Genomic DNA, 12,026 nt, shown 5'->3' on the forward strand with positions numbered 1-12,026 from the left:
CATAATTAAAGGTTACATTGCATTTTGCAATTTCAGTGACTTTGGAAAAATCAAAGGACCTAGTCAGATAAAGAATGACTAATGAAAAAATGTTTAACAAAAAATGAAAGAAGCGTGGGAGTGAGTTTTTAGTTATTCAACTTTTTTCCTTTCACAAGCTTAGGATGACACTGGAATCAGACACAGGCTACTTTCTTGATCCAAGGAAGGAAATACTGTCGTGTGAAACAGTTGCTTGATCCAAGACTGTAACAGCACATAGAAATAATGAAAAACATATAAATACAACAAAATAGAGAACAAGATAAATAAAATAAAAATATGTGTTTAACAATGTAGAACAGAGATACTCATTGTGCGGCTCGCGAGCCACATGCGGCTCATCAAGCTTTAATTGGTGGCTCGCATGGTAGCTTATAACAATATGGTAACACAGCCAATACATTTTTCCAAATGTGCTACATAAATATACAGTGAACACTGCACTACAAAAACGCAAACATCTGCATTATACTTCTCCTTTCACCTTAATTGTGTTTCCTAAAGGGGGCACTGTCAAACCTGGCAACACAGCCCGCTTACGGCATTGTTTACACATGATTTCTAATAAAAAAAGGGCAAAAACCAGATGGACAAACACACAGTATTGTAACAAATAGCGAGGAAAAAGAGTCTGAGGAAGCAGCAAATGAAAATCAACATGAAGACACCGGAGAGGGGACGAGCAGGCAAATGTCAGATGTTCCCAGTAAAAAACGAAAGGTACGAGGCATACAAGATGAGCACAGGAAATTTCAAGAGAAGTAGATAGACAAATTCTTATTTGTTCTTCATGGCATGAACCCTCTGTGCTTAATATGCAAAAAAAAAAAAAAAAACGTGCCTGTTTCAAACGAAGCAACTTGGAGCGCCATTTCAAAACAGCGCATCCAATATTCAATGAAAGTTATCCGCCTGGCAGTGAACTCAGAAAGAGGAAAATAGCACGGCTCACTGCTTCACTTTGTGAGCAGCAAAATCTTATCCACAGGACAACCTCCACTGCAGAGCGTTTAACAGAGGCATCTTTTGAGATAGCATGGATTTTGGCGCGGGCCAAAAAACATTCTCAGACTCAGAAATAGTAAAAGACTACTTTTTGGCTTCAGCAGAAATACTGTTCACAGACTTTGACAACAAGGACGCAATCCTTAAACAAATAAAAGGATTACAGTTGTCTGATTCAACAATAATGAGGCGGATGGAAGACATTGGAAAGGACGTACATGACCAGTTGGTGGCTGATCTGCGCGCAGCACCTTGTTTCAGCATCGCAGTGGATGAAAGCACAGACGTCACTGATGTTGCTCAACTGTGCGTTTGGGTGAGGTTCCCAAAAGAAAAGTCTTTTCGAGAGGAAATGTTGTGCTTACTACCACTCCATGGCCAAACAAGAGGTGAGGATATTCTGAATGCACTTTTGGTATTTTTTGAGGAAAATCATCTCAGCTGGTCCAAACTTGCAAGTGCGTGTACTGATGGTGCCCCAAGCATGTGAGGCAAAGAGAAGGGTCTTGTTGGCCTCATGAAAAAAAGAGATGAAATGCCCAATCTCATCAGCTTCCACTGCATCATCCATCAGGAGGCACTGGTGTCAAAGCTCAGAAACAATGCATTTCAAAATGTGATGCAAAGGGTTGTGCATGTGGTCAATTACATTGTTTCAAGAGCACTAAACCACAGACAGTTCAGACAGTTAATTCAAGACTATGACACAGAGTACAGCAATTTAGTGTTGCACAGTGAAGTAAGATGGTTGTCCCGTGGAAAGGTGCTGGAGCGGTTCCTGAGCCTCCTTCCTGAACACTTTCTTGGACACCAAGGGGAAACACCAGCCAGAGTTGAAAGACCCACACTGGATCATACAGCTGGCCCTCCTTACTGACATTACCTGTCACCTGAACGCTCTCAACTTGCAGCTCCTAGGGAGAGACAAGGTTCCAAGTGACATGCTGAAGGCAGTCAGAGCATTCCAAAACAAAATAACTGCTCTGTGGATACCTGACAGAGAACTCATCCACTTCCCAAAACTCAGAGCAACAACCACAAGTGACCCATCTCTGCAGCAGCACTTCAGCCACAGATGATTTGTTGAAGTTTTGGAGGAGCTGAAGGGTGAGTTTGAATCCAGATTCAGTGATGTGACTGAACATATGGAGATTTTCAATTTTATTGAAAACCCCTTGCATGTGGATGTATCCTCTCTCACTCCAACCATCACACAACTCTGCCCTGGTAATCGTGCCGCTCTGGAGAGTGAAATAATTGAGCTGCAAACAAATGACATTCTCAAAGTTGAACTCAAAGCAGGTGTTGGCCACTTCTGGAGTTTGGTTTCTGAAGCAGACTTTCCCACTTTGAAACCACTTGCACAGAAAGTGATGTCTTTCTTCATGAGCACATACACCTGTGAGTCAACATTTTCAGCCATGAACACTATCAAGAGGAAACAGAGAAACCGACTGACCCATGCTCATCTTGAATGCCTCACTGTGATTGCAACAACAAACTACAAATACAACATGAAGAAAGTCAAGGACATGCATGCCAGCTTCCGCTCATCCCAGTTTTAAGGTAAATATGGTCTTAATTGAAAATGTATTGGCTGTGTTGTTTCTTTTTTTGTGGGATGTCCAATTTATATGTAGAAATGCACATTTGCAAAGGTGACTTGGTATGTTGTCGTAAAAGTGGCTCTCCCCTTGATTTTGCTCTGCCAATGTGGCTCTTGTGAAAAAAATAGTGAGGATCACTGATGTAGAATAATGAAAATATAGAGAAAATATGAATTAGAATTTTTTTTAAATATGTGTATCACACTACACTATATAACTTGGTGTATATAATATTAAATTATACTGAAAATAAATAGTAATGGATATATACAGTATAAATGTCAGAGCACACACAGTGATTGCACAGTTGATAACTGAATAATTCCACAGGGCATTGTGCAGAAGATATTTAAAATACTGCATATAATGATTGTACTGTTAATGAATTGCCCGTACACCTTGTCAATACTGTGTATAAGATTGTCATAGCATAAATATTTATTAAATTACAATATCCAGCTGAAGCATGTTGATTAAACCACATGCTGAAGAATGTTCCTGTTTCAGTCAGAGAAGATGTGAGCATCCCAAAGCTTGCCACTGCCACTTCATACCCTCCCACTTAATTAAGAGACCCTCCACAGCCACAAGTTTGACTCCACATGGAGTTACAGTCCATGGTGGACTGGGAGGGTGCAGGGGTCAGATTGGATTGGGCCTAAATGTCTCCAGACTTACTGACGAGCCCTTGCAGTCCTTAGTCCTATGTACTTTGATGTCAAGTCTGCTAGAGTTCTGGGCTGTAAGGAACTACAGTAGAGACCAACTATGAGATCAGCCCACTATCACCAGCAACTGCATTCATATTGCACGATTTTGTACTTGGTGATCTATGTATAATGCAAGCATAAGTTTCGTGCCATTGCAGGAATTAGTGTATCCTATATGCAGAGCGGTGAAAACTTAGAATATAGATGTCAGGGGTGTGTGCATGGAGAGAGTCTGACCTTATAGCAGCAGGCCAGTGTTGGACCAGCCACACATCTGCAAAGAATGTCTCAATTTACTAAACCATGGTCTTTATCTAACCTTAGAGCTATAATATGCAGGACTGTTGCCGTTCGTAAACAACAGACCAGTCAAAGGTGTAGTAAGCAATTCTAGAGAAAGATAGTTAGGTTGTTATTGGTACTTAACAAACAGAAAAGGAGACTCAACAACTGAGAATGAGGGCGCAATCAACTTCACCCAGAAACATCCTAAACATAGCAAAATACTAAGATCATTGGAAAACAGAGTCAGGGGGCATGATCTCTGCCAGCTGTAAGAAAGGCAGTCGGATGGTAGCTGTATGGACTTTTGGATTTAACCAAAATGTTAAGAATGGGGGATTTTTGTCTGATAGATGGTTATCATTTATATTTAGGGTAAGGGTTAAGGACAGAGAACTTATCATGGTCATCACACATCACCACACTAGTAAAAACAGCACAGAAAAGGCTCTACTTCTTAAGCAAACTTGGACCCTGTCCACAGTGACATAGGTATTTCATAAAACAAAGCATTTTTCTTTTTTTCTTCTTTTTTTTGGCCTTTCATATACACATAAACTGCGCTTTAGGTCACTGAAAACAGCTTTTTGAAAACTCATCCTAGGATAGAGATATTCAGAAACTCCATTTTCAGTGTTTACGTCTGGACTGGCAGAAACTGAGATTTTTGCAAACAATGACGCAGACACTGTTATGGTGGGGTTTTTCTCTAGACCCAAATGCAGAGATCGGAGGCTGGAAGCCAGGGTGTAAAGGAATTTATTTTGCAACAGAATTCATGGAGGGAAATAGCGGATGAGTTGGGCAGGCCGGCAGGCAGGCAGGCGGGCCAGCAGGTAGGCAGGGTTGTCCGGGTAGAGCGTTGGAGGAGCTCAGGTAAGCCAGTGGAGCAGGAAGCAGAACAGAGAGGTGCTGGAGGTTCTGCACACGAAGCAAACAAAGTACAAAACTCATACAGGGAAAACACACTGAGCTAAATACAAGATAGAAATCTTGATACTAGAAATATACTAGAAAGATGCTAAACACAATAGCTTGCGGCACTGATATAATCACCATACGTGGTGGCACCGGAGTGGAGATGAGACCGGGGTTAAATAGCAGAGGATGATGAGTAGATGACTTGCAGGTGCGCCTCTCCGCTACTGGGGACACTGCTGCCACGCCCACAGATACAGACACACACAGGGAAAGGAGCAGGTGAGGGAGAAGGGAGGAGGGAAGGCAGACGGGAAAAACAAAAAAAACAACAAAAACCCCGAATGACACAGTAGGACCGTGACAGACACCATCGTTTATCAGTGTTTACACATAGGTGTTTGCACGGAGCGTAAAAGATACTAAAAGACAACACCCACCGAAGCCAGAGTCTGTTCACCCTGCTGCCATGAGGCAAAAGATACAGAAGTATCCGCTGCTGTACCACCAGACTACAGAGCAGCATCTCGTATTGCATAATGATATTAGATTTATCTTGGATCTTGAATTTTAAAGGTATGGAATATTCTAAATAACCCTAGCCTTAACAACTAGAGATTTAGAGTAAACTAAATAGTTTCCTTATAAGTTAACTTATTTTTTTCATTAATATAAGATAGAACAAGATCACTTCATGACCATTTATTTTTCCTTGTATCCTCAATTTCTCAACCTAACATACTTTGTCAAGCAACATTAAAATGCAACAACCACCATTCAAATTAATTTGTCAAGTGTAGCATCCCCATCAGTGACGTACACGGAAACAGGCCATCAAGTATATTTCACTGTGTCTCTGGAGCCGTGCCGGGCTCAGATGTAATTCTACTTTGTTGGATATACAGTAGAATACTTAGTGCAGTAAAGCAGACATGTTCATAGGAAATCAAACTGACATGTTGACTTCCTCTCCAGGACCTGTGAGACTGGTGGCCTTTGATCTTTACATCTGCTACAGTGATACAGCAGCACATACAGTTCACCCCGATCTCATGTTGACGATTCTCCAGAGTGCACAACTCCATCAAGGTGCACAACAGGGAAGAGCTGCAATCTACCAGGTATGATGTAAGCATAGCATAGACAACATGTAATATGGGTGAAATACAAGTCAAGAGTTCAAGCTCAAAATTGTTAAGAATGAACTTGGTATATAAGTGAAATTACTATAATTATGTATTAATTTGATGTTAAATGACTGATTGGTCGTCTTTTTTTTCATGTGTGATACTAAATGCCGAAGTATTAAAATTGAGTTGTTTTTCATTTCTACCCCTGTTATAATGGCCCATACAGGCAGGTTTTCCCTTGAGACTCATACGTGCCAGAAAACACACAGAAGTGCTTTACACACCTGGGCTTTGACATAAGACATCACTCTCCAACCATTCTGCTAGCTGTCAGCCAAACACTGTAGTGAGACTAGAGTAAACACTGCCCAGAGGATCCTCACAGTATTTGTGTTTACAGCAAAGAGTGTCCTGAACATGTTATTGTACTTATGACCAAAGTCTGCAAGAGGTCAGTCTGTCCTGAGGGTCCAGAGACCAGAGGATGGACATTGGCATTCATTACAGAGTAGTCAACCACAGCCAAATCTATCGCCATAATGGAGAAAGGTCTGGCTGCACCAATTGTCATTCTGGGATGGGTGATCAAAACCCTATGGTTTGTTTGCACTCCTTTGAGCCAATCACAGTCATCCTTGAGCCGAGGATGCAGCGAGGGTGTCGCTGCAAAATAGTGCTGTGGAAACTTTTTTTGTGTGTGGGAAGGCAAATCCTGACATTACAAATACCCACAATATAAAAGGTAGCAACTGCTCTTTTTTAGGTTGGTTCCAATAGCGACCAGGTTAGTGTTTGGGTAACTTGTCATTTTCAGTGTATTTGCTAGCTCTGGGGTTGTTGTAGTTGTTCCCTGGGGATTTTGAAAACAGTAACACACAGCCTGTCATTTGCAGCCGATGGCAGGCTTACTCCAAAATTCCACTGGTTGCATGTGCATTGCAGAACAGCTCCGGTGCATTTTGATGTTGTCTCAGTGTCTGACTTCCTGTCTGCTCTGTGCTGAATTCGACTGAATTGATGCACCGTGCTCCAGCATCTGGCAAAAATAGAAGCCTTGCGTATCTGCTACGGAAGGGTCTGGACTGCTGGAGCTGCAACGGATGCAAGGCAGCAGAGCCAGTGGGAGTAAACATATAGATGAGAGTGAAACCCATCAGCTCCGCTACCGAGGTGGATTGGAGATGGACCGGACACGGATCTGGTAGAAGGGCTGTCCACATCAAGAATGATCAAATAATGATAACTCTATGAGCATCCACACTGATGAACGATAGTGTTCTGTTAACAGTTGAACCAAATGGTCTTTCCTAAGACTGGTCATTCTTAGTAAGATCAGTCTTTAGAATGGATTCTAAGTTGCAACAACAGAACTTAAGCCTAGTCATAACTACGCCTGGTCTCAGCGATGCACATTCATATGAATGGTGCGTGACTATGGCTGTTTCCTAGCAGCAGCGTGTGTTACTAGGTTACATTTGTTATAAGAGTAGCATGTAATGTGTGTGCGTAGCATGTGTGTGGTGGAACGAGGGAGGGCAAGCGGCAGGAAGTGAATACAAGCAAAGCAGAGAAGAAAAGTTAGTGGTAAGTAGTTATTTTAACAGTAAATGTACCGTGTAGGTTATAGTCAGTATATACAGCAATGAAGGCTGCAGCTTCTCAAGACCAAAGCAGGCTAAATTTTCCATGTTTTGTTTCACAGCTGCTGGAAAAGTGAAGACACATAGTTAGGATCTCCCACTGTCCTGCTAATGTGTAGCTAATCATATCTAATTTGCAACATTATTAATGATCAAAGAAAAAGAAAAGGCAATTTCACAGCCACTGAAGAACATTAATAGAGCTGTATGGCCACTGAATGCCAAGCAATCCAACGTAAGACCAGACTCCCTTATAAAAAGAGTTTTGTTGAGTTAGGGGAACTCTAGTAAACTGAAACACTGTTTGTCTGTGAGACAGACCTCTAATTATTAATCACATTGTGTCGGCTACTTTGTGGCTAGATAAATTATATGCCTAGTTAACAGCAGATTAACTGCACAGATGAGCGCACCTCATGGTCTTAAATTTGACTTAATGCCTGCTCCTGACTAGACATAAGATTTACAACAGATCTTAGCGAGAAGCAGCCCTAAGCCCAGGTGGTGCAACTGGTGTCACTGTGAGGACAGTGTTAGAACGGCAAGTTACAACAGACTTAGCTCAAGACCAGGCGTAACAGGCTGGCCTCACTGGCTGCTTGTGTAGTGTCTACATAGGCTGCATTGCTGCTGCAGCGCAGCTCCTGCCTGCCCCATCAGTTTACATGGAGTTTGTCTTTGATAATTATCAATAAATATAATGATGTAATTTTCCTTTACCCCCATTGAAAGAGCATGAAAGCAGGAGGGAGAAAGAGAGGGAGGGAGGGAGGGAGGGAGAGAAAGAAAAATAGTGCACAGGAAAAGAAACTGCTCCTCACCTGTGTGTATTCTCCTCATGTCTGTGACATATTCTAAAAATACAGACATTAAAACTGTAGTGAAATGCTGGTATGATGTGGATATGACAGTCTACAGGTCACTTTCCAGGTCTACTTTTGCAGAGAAACACGTGCGTGTCGTGGTAGAAATAGGCAAGACTCTGAATCTGTAGATGCGCTTGACATGCTCGTGAGAAGCATGACTCATGCATCCAGTGTGGCCGCTTTAACCTGTTAACATGGACACCAAAATGAAAAGAGGTAATGCCATGCAGCAACGCTCCACACGCATCCAGTGTGTCCATCCTGTAACCTGTGCAGCGTTGGAAAATATATATTGATGACCTGTTATTGCTGTATGTTGCACAGAGAAGCAAACAAACAAGTTTGTGTAATTTACAACCTAATATTACGTCATGTAAGCATTTAATAAGCATTTAATAAGTTATATAAATAACTAAGGTATTAGAGTTGACCATCTAAAAAGTGTTTTCTAAACAACTAAAACACTGTTTGTAGAAAAACACTCCCAAAAAGAAGCTAATTGATGATCATGTAGACTATGGATTTTGATTGGTTGTCAGTGTTCACTGAATCTCCCTGAATGTCATTCCAACAGTATTGTTCGCTGCTGTCGTTATTGTTATTGTTGTGGTGTGGACTTTGCCATCCACTTGAATTGAAGTGATTTTTAAAAAATATATATTTATAGATATATTACATTATATTGATATAATCATTGTTTTTTATGTGGATGGTCAATTATACCAACAGTCGTCATTCAGTGACTCAGACTAATTACAGATCACTGAACTAAGGCTAAAATGTGTAACTGTCACTATCTCCTGTCTCAACTGGTGCTGCATTAGGCATCAAAAGCCTTCAAGGAAAAGTAAAGAAACCTACACCACTTGTACTGCATGATGCTCTGCAGCACAGTCTAACCCACTGTGCTGTGAGTTTCATTCAGCTGCAGCTGTAACCTCCTGTCGACCCTGCTCTCTCTCCACCTACTCTCCCATTGCACTATATGCTCTGACTGCTTGCATCCCAATCTCTCCAAATGATTCAAGGATGATGGATAATATTCCTGCCAAAAAAGTGTTCAGGCTGCCCACAAATGGAAGAAGATCCACCTTCACTTATGTGGTCGGAGAGGGAGAGAGAACCAGAAACCCTGGCAAAGAAATCACTTGCTTAATTTAATTAGATTGCTCTTGACAGACATTTGAGTTCTGCTTTTCTAAAAAGGAATTCATATTACACTTGTCTGTCAATGTAAATATATTGTAAATAATTGAATATATAAAAATTAATAGAAGAAATTAGCTTTGCATTCTTGGGAAACAATACATAGTTTTTGATTTAGTCAATGATCTCTGGAATGTTTTCGTCAGCCATGATGGTAGGCAGAAAGATAGAGTTCACGAATCTGCAATTCTGTTCAAGCTCAAATACTAATAGTTGAGGCAAGATATGTATATTTTGGTAGCATAATACAATGTTTCATCTCTTACTGTAAGGATCCATTTATTCTCCATGGACTCGACTACTATAGTATAAATGACATGTCCTAATTATGACATTAGAGATTGTATCCTTTTGTAGGAAGTTTAGAAAGTTCTCTTCTCCGAAAGTCATTTCAAAGAATGAATGTTTTTGAGACATTTGACTCTGAGGGATTCCGGCATGACGGGTAAAACAGCAAGAGATCAAATCCTAATGGCTTATCTGGACAGGGGCCAATATCAAACTGTATGCATTTCTAATGTGCCAAGTATGTTTCACCTTCCTGTATTGTGTGCTTCTAACATTTAGGGTGGTATGATTAGCTTAATGAAATCTGAAATATGTTTTTGTCTGAATCAATTTAAAAGATATGGCTGTCATTACACTGTATTTTCCCAATATACATATAAAAAATCTCCTGAAAAGCCCCAAATCTGCATGGTGTTAGTCAATCTCTCATTTCTTTCCAACATATCTACCCTCTCTGTGGCACTCAAGAGCATTGTAAGAGGGGGTTCCAAGTATAAATTTCTATTTTTTGACTCAGTTGAAAGACTGCCCAGTTGCCAGAATAAAGAGGTTGGCTGTTTTTTTGTTTGTTTTATTTTTTGCAAATATACACTTAAGCACACATCTATGGACACAATGTTTTTTACTAAAGAAACTTGATGTATGAGATAAACCAAATTTACACAAAGGCCCAAATAAGTACGAATTTGTCACGTGTTTTGCAAAGTTTCTCCTCCACAAAATTGAATGAAGGGAGTCTGGGGAATTGGACTGTGGCTGCTTTGACTTGAGTACGTCGGTGTTAGAATTTGCTATCTGCTGTAATGCAAAACGTTCTCAAATTGTTGTTATTAACTATTAAGTTATCCCGGCTATTCAAATGAATACAATGGCACCATTTACTATGATCATTATCATAGACTGATGTCTAAGCACCCCTAACTCTGACTGACTTCCAGCGTCCCTGTTTTTAACCATCAGGATTTTGTTCTTTTTCCAAAATGACTTTTGGCTATCCTGGGGCTTTCCTGTCAACCTGTATCATTATCCGGCTTCTCGTGATTATTGCCTAGTGCCCCATTTTGAGATCTTAGCAATTACTTTAGTGAGCACAGTGTTATCATAACCAACAGAACTGATGGCCCAGGTAATGAAAATAAACTCAAGTTGTAATAAACTGCAGTTTTCCTTTGACAGTGTGGGCCTAGCTGGAATTAACCAGTCCCTTAGCAACCCTGATCTTCATCTCTAACTGATCTTTTGGGCCATTAGGAGACAAGTCAGCAGGGTGGAGTGTGGGAAGCATCATTCCATTAGAAGTTAGGTCTTAAAACAGTCCATTGGCATGCAGGACGTGCACTGCTGCACCTTTGCTGAACACAGAGTCATTCTGCTTCATTTAAGCAAGTTTGATCCAGTGAATCTTTTCCCTGCCTCACATTGTGAAATAAATAATTAATGCGTAATACTCTTCTGATTCACTTATCAATTTTAAAGCACAAACAGAATCTAGAATGGGCTCTCGCTGCCAGCTTCTACCCGGAGGACACAGCCAGGCTAAGGGAAGGTAATGAAAGAAACCGAGCAGTAATGTCCCTGAAATGATTTCATACAAACAAAGTTGAGATGACTCTCTCATGTTCAGAGCTGAACACAGCGCGCTGTTCCAAAAAATTCAAAAGAAGGATGGACTGCTAATTATTTCCAAACAAATTGGTATTTACTGACAAAATATCCCCATGTGAAGTACAGCATAACACATAGAGGTCCATAGAGATTCAATATGATGCTGTTCAATTACTTAACTAACACAAACATTTTTTTTTGTAATGATATTTACTATAGGTGTAAGGACAATAAATTAAATGCCTAGAGGTACTCAAAGCATAAATCAGTGTGCATAAACTAAGGCCTAGTAGAGATGTTATAACATTATGGTATGCTCAACGAGGTGTCTGTGGTGGCAGCCATTCTCTATGCTGGCCTCCATGTTGTTTGTAAATTCCTGATTATGGACACCTTGAAGGGCATAATCACCCTTATGGCCAGGTGATGGCAAAAGCTGTGACACTGAAGCAAAGTGCAGAGTCTTTTCACATCACTCGTTGCGGTTTTATCTATATTTGGAACAATGCTAGATTTAAGTTACTGAAACAAAAGAGGAGAATTGTATGTGTAACTACAAAACCTATTAATTTACACAAAATGATAAGTAGAGAATAAAGGTCATAAAAAACATATTTTATAAGAAGATTGACTGTCAAAGCATAGATAAATTAGTACTGATCTATTAACTGCAATACCAACAATAGTATAAATACTGCGTCATGTCTAATAAATGTAGGCTGTCAAA

The sequence above is a fragment of the Pagrus major genome, chromosome 22 (assembly GCF_040436345.1).
Source record: "Pagrus major chromosome 22, Pma_NU_1.0".
NCBI classification, from domain to species: Eukaryota; Metazoa; Chordata; class Actinopteri; order Spariformes; family Sparidae; genus Pagrus; species Pagrus major.